The sequence below is a fragment of the Eretmochelys imbricata genome, chromosome 2 (genome assembly GCF_965152235.1).
Source record: "Eretmochelys imbricata isolate rEreImb1 chromosome 2, rEreImb1.hap1, whole genome shotgun sequence".
NCBI classification, from domain to species: Eukaryota; Metazoa; Chordata; order Testudines; family Cheloniidae; genus Eretmochelys; species Eretmochelys imbricata.
The window spans coordinates 99898331-99911693 of NC_135573.1; the positions used below are offsets into that span (position 1 = coordinate 99898331).

Here is a 13363-nt window from a genome sequence, read left to right on the forward strand (position 1 = left end):
ACAAACCGAACAGGTCCCTGCCCCCAAAGAGCCAGCCTTCTAAGAGCTCAGCTGTGGTTTTCAGCACACAGGGGTATCGGGATAGTGACTAAAAGAAAAGGAGTACTTGTGGCACCTTAGAGACTAACCAATTTATTTGAGCATGAGCTTTCGTGAGCTACAGCTCACTTCATCAGATGCATACCGTGGAAACTGCAGCAGACTTTATATATACACAGAGAATATGAAACAATGTTTGCTGGGAGCCCTGTGTATGTCTGGGGCATAGGCACTGCTGCACTTTTCTAGACAGGGAGGGTGTGGTCATCTTCCCCCTCACCACAGAAGTGACAGCTCCACCAGTGGCTGGTGTGGTGAGGTGTGGGCCCCTCTCCGCCTTGTGTGAGAGACTGGTGTTACTGTGGGGGCTACCTTCGTTCCGTAAGAGCAAGGACTGCAGTTATGATTGGCCCCTGTGCTGCGCAGGATGAGAAAGAGGATCCTTGCATCCTGTCCCCACTCCTGGGCAGGCACTCAGGGCTGTGCACAGTCTGGCCTTCACGCAGAACACTGGGCTCAATTCTTCCCCCTCCCCCACATCCAGTTAAGTAATAATTTACTCTTTGGGTAAGCCCATCACTTTCATAGAATAAGGTGCAATTCAGCATAGCAAGAGCATCTGATTCTGGCCCACTATGAGATATGGCACTAAAGAGAGGACCAGATTCTTCTGCCCTCACTCTTATGGAATTGTACCTCATTTCATGAGCAGTCCCCTTGCAGCAAAATGCATTGAATTCAATGGGACTACCCACCAAGTAAAATTTTACTTAACACGAATAAAGATGGCAGAGTATGGCGCACAGGTGGAGTGAGAGTAAAGGACAAGGGCAAACTGTGAAAGATAATACAATAGTATAATATATGCAGTGTGTAAGTCACTACTTGGGAGTTTTGTTAGTAATTTAATTTCACTCATTTAATTTCACCAAGTGGTGGTCAGTATTGGATAGCTGGGCACAGTGAACCCAAAAGATGTATGTGCTGCAGCATCATGTCCAAATTCATCAGGTAAAATCTCTCTCTGCCTGGCCCAAGACACGACAAAGAAAGATGTGTCTATTGACACAAAGGAATGTTACCTCTCAAAGCAGCAAGGAATCCCTGTGCTGCAGGGATAAAATCGTGTGTAGCAAGCATGCTGCGGGCCACGCCTTTTGCATGCTTAGCACAGATCCCTTGGCAGGATGGAGCAGGGCTTGAAGTAATCTTTTAAAAAGTGTATGACAGACATGAAAAATATGGAGAGAGGAAAAGGTTACAGATGACACCTTAGCCCTCAAGCCTTCTTGAGGCTGGTGGGGGAGGGGGGGGAATGAGTAAAAGAAAACAAAAGTACTGCTATTTCATCCTGAAAGAGCCCCTGGGGCTGAAACACTAGCACTAGCCATGATTTCTATTTTTACTGTGTTTTATTGACCTTTTCCCTCTTTCCACATCTACATGCTGACACAGCACCACACCCAGGCACATAACATTTTTTTTTTCCCATCACACCGAAAGGTAGACTTGATTTTAAATGCTGGGGGCACAGTGCGGTTGTAGGGGAATTAGTGATGTGAGTAGTGTGAGCAACGGGCTGGGAGCCAGCAGCTCTGGATTTTTAATCCTAGTTCTCACTCTAAGAGAATTTTTCAGAAGCTGTCTCTAAGTGTGTGCCCAGTATTCGAGTGGCCAGCTTGTGACTTCGACCTGTCTCAGGATGGGCATCCAGTAGCTGAGGCACCACAAAAAATTAGAGACGGCCTTTGAAAATGTGAATCTCAAACTGAGGGTGTGTCAATATCTCCATGTGTAGCATGAGGATAACAGCCCTTATGGACCTATGGTACTTCCAAGTGAATTAGTTAACGTTTGTAAAGTATTATTTAAGTATCATTCTTTTTTAACCCTGGTTCTGAAACACACTTGAGTGATTCCTGACATATTGATTTTGTGACTCGGAAAGGGGACACAGACTTTTGGAGCTTGAACCTGCATTCCTTTTGCACTCAAAACACCCTCTGAAATCAGTGGGAGTTTGGAATGTGCAAGGAACCCAGGATGGCTCCCTTCATGCTCACTCAAGGTTCGATCCTTCAACCTCAAACCCATCTAACTAAAGTTACTGCTCTGCTGGTTTGGGACCACGAGATTTATGACAACATTGGAGACATTAATGCAGGAGAAAAAGGTTAAAGAAGATTGGAAAAAACCTAATACAGTTAGAAATCTGTTACAAATATCTGATGATTTAACTGGGAATTGGTCCTGCTTCAAGCAGGGGGTTGGACTAGATGACCTTCAGGGGTCCCTTCCAACCCTGATATTCTATGATTCTATGATTCTATGATCTGGCAATTTTCTCTTTGTCTTTATCTTTTTGGGTGCTGCTCCCAAAAACATGTCTGCCGACAGCAAATCAAAGCTACACATCTGGTACCACAACACCCACTCCTTCGTAATGTGGCAAAACCCACAGGAACAAAGCTCTCCTTCCAGGAGATTTCCATAGAGCACTCTGTCAGCGGAGTAGTATGTTTCACCTAACTTTGCAGTTCTTGAAGATACAAAAATCCCATTGACTTTAGAAGGAGTTTTATGCATGAAAGGACTTCAGGACTTTGGACCTTATTGGTAACTAAGCACCAAAAGAACAATGATGTCTATGTAGCATTGTAGTTACAATGTGTACTAACACTGGGGACCTTTTGAGCAGAATGGGATCAGAGCTAGAAAGTTGTGGCTCAGGCATGGAGCCAAACATTTCCAAGTGTTTAGATAAAAGCCATTATACTGATGAGGCTATAACTGCAAATTTCAGATCTGGATTCAAACTTCACCAACATTCAGGGATGTTTAGATGGGGGATATTGATCTCAGCCCATCTTTACTTTTTAAGAATAATACTGGTCCTGTATAATATGAATCCATTTGTATCCATGCACTATTGCAATTTTTCTTCAGCATCCCCTCAAAAGTTATAGACTCTGAAGCAAAAAGCTTTTGTTTCCTGTATATATTAAAATATAGAAATAGGATTATGTCACATTGCAAATCTTACACAGAATATATTACTGGAGGAAGCAATGGTTTTGTCATATTTTGATTGAGAAATAAGCATGATGAAAATTAAACAAAGTCCCAAGTCAAAGCAAATGCCATAAAGAATAGTAAAAATAAACCTGGGGTAAATGTATCAATTCATGTCCAATTAAACTGTTGAAAAGTTGGAAAGGACACAATGAAAACATTCTTGGTCTCATCTTCATCTCCATTTGGGCACATTACAAAACCACCATGCATTTTGGCACAGTTCAGGGTTGGAATAGCCAGAGAGTTTGAGGGCCAGAGGTGAGATGCCTTGGCAGAACTGTGTGGAGAAACCTGGCATGGTGCCTACCAACTGGCTCAAGCCAGGACCATTAGGACTCAATATTGGTAGGAGCTGAGCACACACCTCTCCCATTGACTTCAATAGGAATTGACTTTGCTCAGTCCATAGCAGGATTGGGCCCTTAGTCTTCATTTTCATGAGCACGCAATTCATTATCTGATTTTAAAAAGAATAAATAAATAAGACTCACCACTCACACCCAAATTAATGAACTGTGCAGTTGGTTCATTATGGCTGAAAAAGCTCATCACCAAGTATATTTTTTAATGTCATTAACATGAAAGTTGTGGGACTTGTCTTTGAAAATGTGATATGGTTTCAGTTATCTTCCACTCAGCACAAACAAGTCTACTATTTCTGCTGGAAGCTCAGAAAACCTGCAAACCCCACTGGACTGCAGTTCAAAAATACATTGTAGCATATAAATATTTCTTTCGATTTCCTGTGGCGAAGTTAAGTAATCTGGAAACATCACAAAGTTTGGCGTACATTTGAACATATCCTTCAGGCATGTAATTTTCCTGCTGAGCGCTAGGTCTAGCAGGGAAACCAAAATATATTTTCCTCATTCATGCCACTAATCAAAAATAAAATGTTGCGGGCTGTTAACAAGATTTTCACAGCATTCTGTGCTGTTTCTTTATATTGCAGACCACAGTGAGACAGATGGTATAATATAAAGAATTCACTTCAGAACGCATGTAGCTTCTGGGGCTGCAGGGGAAACTGGAAATCATGCATTCCTTTGAACAAGAAAAGTGTGTAAATGGAAAAACTTTGTCACATTAGTATGTCACGAGGATGATGGGATTTATAATAGATAGTGGCCTACTCTGGTTGTATTTCACTGGCTTGCAAATGTTCCATAGGTATAGTTGCCCATGTGACTCCAAACCTGTTTTGTTTTCCTTATTCTCCTTTGCTCTTTTATGGATTCCACCTGTGACAGAGTGCTGGGAACCAATACTTGAGCCTGCATTCTGATCACTTAAACACTAATTAATTCCCCACCACCACCCTGCCTAATTAGCAGTTTAGAATGGGCTGGGGAGGATTAAAGAGCTAATTAGCCCATTAACACAGAGAGTAGAAGAAAGCACTGGAAGGCAGTGCTGGGGAAGAGGGTCAGAGTAGGAGAGTCAGAACCAAGAAGGATCTCTGGGTGACAAGACCTCTTCCCTCCCTTTGCCAGATGGCTGAGGAGAAACTGAAGCTGTAAATGATGTGGTGTATGGATCAGTAAGGTGATGTGAAGAGCAATGTAAATAAACTACACTGTGATGTTTAACAGCTGAAGATCTCTGAATACTGTGTGTAGACAGAGCAGAAGACAAGGGCAGGACCTTGCCCTCTCATAGCCTACATGTTTTAGATGTACAACTTACCTTGTTCTTCTCTTCAGATATCAATCTGGAATCAATGTCTTATCTTGCGCCAGCTTTGTCCTTCTCAACTGGAAACAGTGTCACTTTAGGAAGAGAATCAGGTATCATGGCAGTGACTGTGGTATACATGCCTAGATAGATAAGACTGGATTAGACAAAACAACCAGGATCCAAAACCTCCCTCAAAACCAGGAATATTATTCCATGTACCAAAAATGTTTTAAATCCCAATACTTCCAGAGATCATGTAATCTCTATGGTTCTCTCCTCTGTCAATTCATGTTGCCTCTCATCAAGAGGTTAGGTTCCCTAAAAGCTGTATGGTGTAGCATGTTGAACACCGTTATAGTATTGGCCTTCACAACACCCTCTGGCAAGGAGTTCCAGAGGTTGACAGTGCATTGCATGAAAAAAATACTTTCTTGTGTTTGTTTTAAACTAGCTACCTATTAATTTCATTTGGTGGCCCCTTGTTCTTGTATTATAAGAAGGAGTAAATAATACTTCCTTATTTACTTTCTCTATACCACTCATGATTTTATAGACCTCGATCATATCTCCCCTTACTCGCCACTTTTCCAAGCTGAAAAGTCCCAGTCTTATTACTCTCTCCTCATATGGAAGCCGTTCTATACCCCTAATCATTTTTGTTGCCCTTTTCTGAACCTTCTCCAATTCCAATATATCTTTTTTGAGATGGGGCGACCACATCTGCACGCAGTATTCAAGGTGTAGGCGTGCCATGGATTTATATAGAGGCAATATGATATTTTCTGTCTTATTATCTATCCTTTTCTTGATGATTCCCAAAATTCTGTTCACTTTTTTGACTGCTGCTGCGCATTGAGTGGATGATTTCAGAGAACTAACCACAATGACTCCAAGATCTCTTCCTTGGGTGGTAACAGCTAATTTTGACCCCATCATTTTATATGTATAGTTAGGATTATGTTTTCCAATGTGCATTGCTTTGCATTTATCAACATTAAATTTCATCTGCCATTTTGTTGCCCAGTCACCCAGTTTTGTGAGATCCTTTTGTAGCTCTTCGCAGTCTACCTGGGACTTAACTATCTTGAGTAGTTTTATATCATCTGCAAATTTTGCCGCCTCACTGTTTACTCCTTTTTCCAGATCATTTATGAACATCTCAGAATAAACTGCTACAACTGCTTCCAACATTTTGCATAAAAAAATTCTGTTCTTTGGGTCAAATTCAGCTGTGGTGGTACAGCCATTTTACACTAGTACTTGTAGCCAAGGACACAAGATATAAGGTATATTTAGGATATAGTGGTGAAATATAAGTATTAATTAATGCTGTAACACAGGACCTACAGGACTCAGGCTTGTAAAATATTTAGCTTTGCCAAAATAGGCTTTAGGATTTAGGCTAAATTAGCTATAGTATAAAGATATGTGAGCATAAGTAAGTTAATAATAAATGTGCTGAGCTTCTGTCTATGTTTGCGATATGCTGATGTTTTGAAAATAACTACTGAGTTTGGATAATAATGTGTAGGAAAGATTAGTAGACACCCCAAGATGACGGTTGGTAGCCAGGGTGAAATGTGAGAGACTTCCTTAAGGTTACTGCCTTTTACTGTGGTGATAAGGTGATGTAAATGCTAATGAGCATAAGGGAAACTAACAAGTTAGCCAGTGGAAAACAGGGCACCCCAGAAGTAGTAGGGTGTGGAAGTTCAAATAAGGAAAAGGGGTAAAAATCTTCATAAATACGTATGAACACCAGTGAGCATCCGCCTAACACATCATAAAAGGTGTATCCCGGCCTGTGTGACTCCAGGATGATGACACTGGTGAGGATGATGAGTAATGTTTTGGGTTTTTCCACAAGGCATGGTTTGAATAATGCAAATACTCTGTGTTCTGTGTTGGTCTCTCTCTCTCTCTCTCTCTCTCTCTCCTTTACCAGATTGCAGTGTGTGTATCGTTGTGGGCTTGGCTAGCTAAAGTAGTTATTATAAAAAGAGCACTGTGTTGTTCCGGTGGTACACCATGGGGTCCCCCTTCCATTGATAACCTCCCTGCTGTTGTCAGTCTTGGGGCTGAAGAGTCACAGATTAAGGGAGGTGTAAACCCTCACTTTGGAGAGGGTGATTGGTTAAAGTAACACATAACTATAGATAAGGCTACGTGCTGAACCTGGCTCTTTGTGTTCTCCCACATGGGGTTCTGAAACAATTGAATAAACATTTTTAACTGTCTAACCCAGAGGTTCTCAAAGTGCAATCCGTGGTCCACAAGCTTCAGTCAGCTGGTCTGCGGACAGTTCCCTCAAAGGTGCACGCCTGGGTGGCTGCACACAAGAGAATGAAGGGCCACCCACCTAATTAGTGGAGCCGCACAGGCGTGGCTCCACTAATTAGGTGCCTGGACCCAGGAGAAGACGCAAGGTGAGGTGGTGGCCTTGGGGGGGAATGGGGGGTAGGTGGGAGGGGGCAGTGCAGTGAGAAGAGGGGATGGGGGGAATTTGGGATGTACAGGGCTGCGGCGGCCAGAGAAAGAGGCATCTTTCCCTAGCTCCAGGGCTGTGGCTGCTGGGGAGAGACAGCTCTCCTTCCCAGCCCTAGCTCGGGGGCTGCCGCGGCGGGGGAGAGAGGGCACATCCATTGCATTAGAAAGGTAAGACTACTGATATTAAAATATGAGTTGTGTGCTTTTATTTGTAGAACAAAAAATGTTTATTATTTTTTTTATATATAGCGCTTTTATCCAAAGCACTTTTCAATAGTTAGCTAATGGGACAAACAACATTTGGAAAGATCATTAAGTGATCCGCTGAGACACTGGGCCGTGAAAAAAAAAAAGTTTGAGAACCACTGGCCTAACCTATATTAGTAACTTGTTTAAAATTGTGCAAGGGTTATTGAACACACAAAGACCATCATTCATACTACATCATTACAGAATAAAAAATACAGGTCTGATTCTCCATTGCTTTTCATCTCCTGTATTTCTTTACAGATTCCATGAATCCAAAGTCCCTCAAACACACACAGATTCTTCCATGTTTTCACGATAGTCCTGTGGGTATTTCAGGGCAGGATCAAGCATTTAGTTACATAGTACAGCAAAAGGGAAGGAGAAGTAATCTTTCTTTTCCTACAGTATGTCACTATGACATATGTCCCCCACATAAGGGGAAGATTCTAAAGGCTTGGACTATTTTAGAAAAGTTACAATGTTGAACTCAATTTTAAACTAGTCTAGTTACATATGTGCTGACCAGTTTAACTGCATTTACATTACAGGTTTTCACCTATGTAACTAGACTGATTTGAAATCCATTTCATTACACAAATGCAACTTTTGTAAGGTGGACAAGGTCTGAAGCTTGCATTTTGTTATGTTATTGTGTTTTAAATTTAAAGAATCTGGCACAAGTGTTTCCAGAATTTTGAATGTTTTCTGTTACTAGGAGAGAAATGAAAAACAAATATTAAGTTTTGCATATGGAAAAAGGCATCTTCATTGCAGGCATAAGAGACCACCATGTGGATATTTTTGGTACTACATACTTGAGGTTTTGTAAACTGGAAATACACCTTTTGGAAACAAGCTGCTCAGCCCCTTCGCATTCACATGTGTAACTCTTCTACCAGGTGAAGGCAGCAGCAACAAGGGCCGGGTTCAGTATGTAGGGGTTCCTTTTCACCAATACAACACAAAACCGGCTCGAGCCCCCACACAGTGACCTGGAACAATTAAACACCACCCCCTGGGTGCCTCTAAGAGGCAATACTTCCCCTCTTGCAAGCACAGAGTCTGAGTGAAGCAAAAACTTTTAATAAAAAGAGGGAATTAACTCAGCATTAATTTGGGAAAACACTGCAAGAAGGGCTCATGAACACAAACCATGAGCAAAAGACCCACCCCCAAGTAAGTTGGGCAGTGTCCTTTTCCCTTCAGCATCTTAAATCCAGCAACCCAAAAGTCCCTTTAACGTGCCCGTCCCTTCTCTGTACCCTACTCACAGTTGCTGTCCTTGGCCAGTGCAGCCCCAGAGTTCAGAGGTTCATCTGCAGAGTTCACCTTCCACCATGTGTGGAAGGCAGGGGGGGTAAGGAGGCACCTTATGCACAGCACTGCTTGGGCACTCGCTCGTCGCCCCAACAGCCAATCGCCACACCTCTGCAGGGCTCTGCTCTGGTCCTCTCCATCAGCTTTTCTGCTGGCTGCTGGCCACGTCTCTCCGCCAGCCGCCCTGCTAGCCACTTGCCACCCCTCTCCACCAGCTGCCTGCTCACCAAGCTATCTTCAGCTCCCCCCCACCCACCGCACTTAACACAGCTATCAGTTATTTCAGCTGTTAGTGGGAGAGCCTCACTGCTGGTGCACACTGGGCAGTCTCTTGCAATAGAGACACTGTCCCAAAGTAGGTCTAATACTTAGACCTAGGTATCAGTGATTTCAGCTCTGCAAAGTGTAACAAGACTCTCAATTGAGTCTAAATTAGCTGTTTTATTCCTCTCCATGGATCATCACCTTGTAGTGGTGGAGAGGCTTGTGTGTCTCAATGACCCCGAGAGCAATGTTGCCTGGAATCGTGTACTCCCTTAGGGTCACCCATGGCAGAATGGTCAAGGGCGAGGTTCCAGACAAAGTGTGATCCAAGAAGTCCCTAACAGCAGAGCAGACGAAGGATAACTGCACAACGGAGATAAAACTGTTGTGTAATATTACAACAGCTGTGAAGGTGGATGAAGGCTGCAGCAAATAGAGGATTTCCAATCGTCATGGTGTCCATGCCATTGGTTTCAAGTCCTCTATCTGTCGAGGATAGTGTGGTGACTGTTGTGCACCAGTCTCCCCTCTTTAAACAAAGTCCTGCACAAGCATCTTCTAGATTTTGGGAAAATGACATTTGCACAAGTCAAAAGTCCGGTGGCAATCGACAAGTGGTGACAGGAACAGGATAGTGAAATCTGGAATTTCGTAGTCACAGACCAACTCACAGGTGGTGGGTGTGTGATACAGTTGTCTTACTCAAGGATCGAGCATCTGGGCAGCTGCACCCACTACTGAGTGGTCCTTTTTAGGATCCACTCTGCTCACCCCACATGGGGAGGGGGTTAGAAAAGGTACCCTAAAAATAGTCTTGCCTCTGTTTTTCCTGTCTGGATAGCCACATCCAGCAGGATCACCACCTCTGGGGTCAAAAATGTAAGAAAGTTTTCAACTTTGGAACTTGGAATGTACGTTCTGTGACAGGGTCAGGCCAGATGGCTACAGGAGAGTGATAGAAGGTAGATATATTAGCCCCAGGTTAAGTAGGTCCATTTTCCCTGGGTAAGGTAACAGGGAAGGTTCCAGAATAATCAGGAACTTTCTGGAAACAATTAAGGCAGACAGGCTGATTAGAACATAAGCAGCCAATCAAGACGCTGCCAGAATCAATTAAGACAGGCAGGCTAATCAGGGCACCTGGGTTTAAAAAGGAGTTCACTTCAGTTTGTGGCATGCGTGCGAGGAGCTGGGAGTAAGGGGCTGACAGTGAGAAGGTGTACTACTGGAAGACTGAGAAGTACAAGCATTATCAGACATCAGGAGGAAGGTTCTGTGGTGAGAATAAAGAAGGTGTTGGGAGGAGGCCATGGGGAAGTAGCCTAGGGAATTGTAGCTGTCATGCAGCTGTTACAGGAGCCACTGTAGACAGCTGCATTCCACAGGGCCCTGGGCTGGAACCCGGAGTAGAGGGTGGGCCCGGGTTTTCCCCATCCCTCCATTCCCCCAACTCCCTACTTGATACTGGAGGAGTTGAATTGGACTGTGGGTTTCACCAGTGGGGAAGGTCTCTGGCCTCTTCCCCAATCCACCAGATGGATCAGCAGAGACTGCGGGGATTGTTCTTCTTCCTGTCCCCATGCTGGCCAGTGATGAGGCTAATTGAGTGAATGGCAGATTTGAGCCACGAAAGTGGCCAAACTGAGGGCTGCCATGAACCTCTGAGGTGAACAAATCCGCCAATAAGCGCAGGACCCACCAAGGCAGAGGAGGAACTTTGTCACAGTACCCTGATGGACAATTCAAACAGCAAACGACCAGAGTGATGTACAGCCATTATTGCTCTTGAATTGAGTCAGTTTAACATCGATATTGCTGCTTTGTCTGAAACTAGAAGAGCTGATGAAGGACAGGTGAGGGAGGAGAAAGTAGGATACACCTACTTCTGGAAGAAAAAATCTATAGATGAACCCTGATTGCATGGAGTGGGCTTGCTATAAAAAACAAGCTCATCAGGTGCCTCTCTGTGGTACCAGTTGGCATCAATGAGCAGTTTATGACACTCCGATTGAGGCTCACCAAAAATCAACAGGCAACTATTGTGAGCGCCTATGCATCAACACTAGATGCCAATGAGAATGTAAAGAAAGATTTTTATTCTCAGTTTGAAACCATTTTATCAGAGACCCCTACAGAAGACAAGATCATCCTTCTGGGGGATTTCAATGCACGTGTTGGACGAGACTCAGACCTGTGGAAAGACACAATAGGGAAAGAAGGAGTTGGCAAAAGCAATTCAAATGGAATTCTGCTCCTGACCAAGTGTGCTGAACATGAACTTATTATTACAAAAACCCTTTTCTGACAAAAGGAAAAGTTCAGAACATTTTAGAGACACCCATGGTCAAAGCAGTGGCATCTCCTAGACTACGTCATAGTTCATTCCCAAGATCGTAGTGACATACTTCTCACAAGAGCAATGACAAGTGGTGATGACTGTTGGACTGATCATTGATCCACAATGAAAATTAAGATCGCTCCAAAATGGAGGCTGTAAAAGAAGCAGATCAGGCACAAGCTGAAGGTGCTAGATTTGAAGGACCCTATTAAGCATGACCACTTCCAAGAAGTCTTAGAAGAAAAGCTCCTATCAGAGTTTCCTGAAGAAATTGAGGAACTTTGGAGCCAGTTGAAAGCAGTAATCATCAATGCCTGTGAGGAACCCATAGGCTACCAAACCAGAAAACATCAGGACTGGTTTGATGAGAATGATGCTGAAATTGAGCAACTCATGAATGAGAAGAGAATGGCATTTTGTGCTTTGCAGAACGACATAAATTGTAATATAAAAAAAGAAGCCTGTGCCAAGGCGAGGTCAGAAGTACAACGTAAAATCAGAGAACTTAAGAACAAATGGTGGACTGAGAAAGCGCAAGAACTCCACCATCTCACGGACATCCGCAATATATGTGGTTTCTTTAGTGCCACCAAGGCTGGTTTGGGGCCAGTTTGTCATGGTATGAATCCTCTTCGCTCTAAGGACGGAACCACACTTCTGAAGGACAACGAAGCCATCAATTCTCACTGGTAAGAACATTCTGAAGATCTCCTTAACCGTAATTCTATGGTTGTAGATGAAGTCCTTGAGCAAATCCCTCAACGACCATTTAGAGATGTGCTCAGAGCCCTCCCAATTTGTATGAGGTACACAATACCACCATCCAGATGAAGAACAATAGGGCAGTAGGTCTAGATGGGATCCCCGCTGAAATCTTTAAAAATGGTGGACCAGAGCTAATTCGGCATCTTTACATGCTTATCTTTAAAATCTGGATAAAGGAGGAGATACCCAGTGAAATGAGGGATGCCTTGATTGTCATCCTCTTCAAGAAAGGGGATAAAGTGGATTGTGCAAATTATTGTGGTATCTCCCTCTGAGCCATTGCAAGCAAAGTTCTGGTGCGGATCCTTGCAACCCGCCTTCTGCCCCTGTCAGAAGAAATTTTACCGGAGTCACAGAGTGGTTTCCGACCATGTCGTAGAACTGTGGATATGATCTTCACAGCACGGCAGCTGCAAGAAAAGTGTCGGGAGAAAAACCGACCACTGTACATGGCTTTTATTTTATTTTGTACTTTTCAAAGTACAAACAGGAGTCAAACAGGGCTGCATTATCGCTCCAACCATGTTTTCGGTTTTTATTGCCATCATTCTTTACCTAATTGCTGGGAAGTTTACAACTGGCGTTGAAATCACTTACAGAATTGATGGAAAGCTGTTCAGGCTTAGCAGGCTAAAAGCCAAGAGTAAGATCTCCACAACATCTATTGTGGAACTTCAGTATGCTGATGACAATGCAGTCTTTGCCCACTCCAAGAAAGATCTTCAAACTATCTTGAATGTGTTTGCCAATGCTTACACATGTCTTGGGCTCACTCAACATCAAAAAGACTAAAGTGCTCTATCAGCCCTCTCCGAATGAGGTATTACATGCCCCATCTATCAAAATCAATGGAGTGGCACTGGAGAATGTCGATCATTTCCTCTACCTTGGAAGTCATCTTTCATCCAAGGCAGATGTTGATGCAGAAATTCAACATCACCTGAGCTGTGCCAGCGTAGCTTTTTCTCATTTACGGCACAGGGTCTTTGAAGATCACGACATTCGAACAGACACCAAGCTTCTTGTTTATCAAGCCTTTATTCTCCCAACATTGTTGTATGGGTCTGAAACTTGAACAACCTATAGTCATCACTTGAAAATCCTTGAGAGGCACCATCAACGCTGCTTTCGTAAGATTCTGAAGATCAAATG

General features: G+C 43.4%; 1 protein-coding gene across 3 annotated transcripts in view; it reads left to right on the forward strand.

Moving 5' to 3' along the window:
• CNDP2 (carnosine dipeptidase 2) overlaps positions 1–13363 on the forward strand; it is a 62608-nt gene that overhangs the window by 10831 nt on the left and 38414 nt on the right. The window lies entirely within an intron of this gene.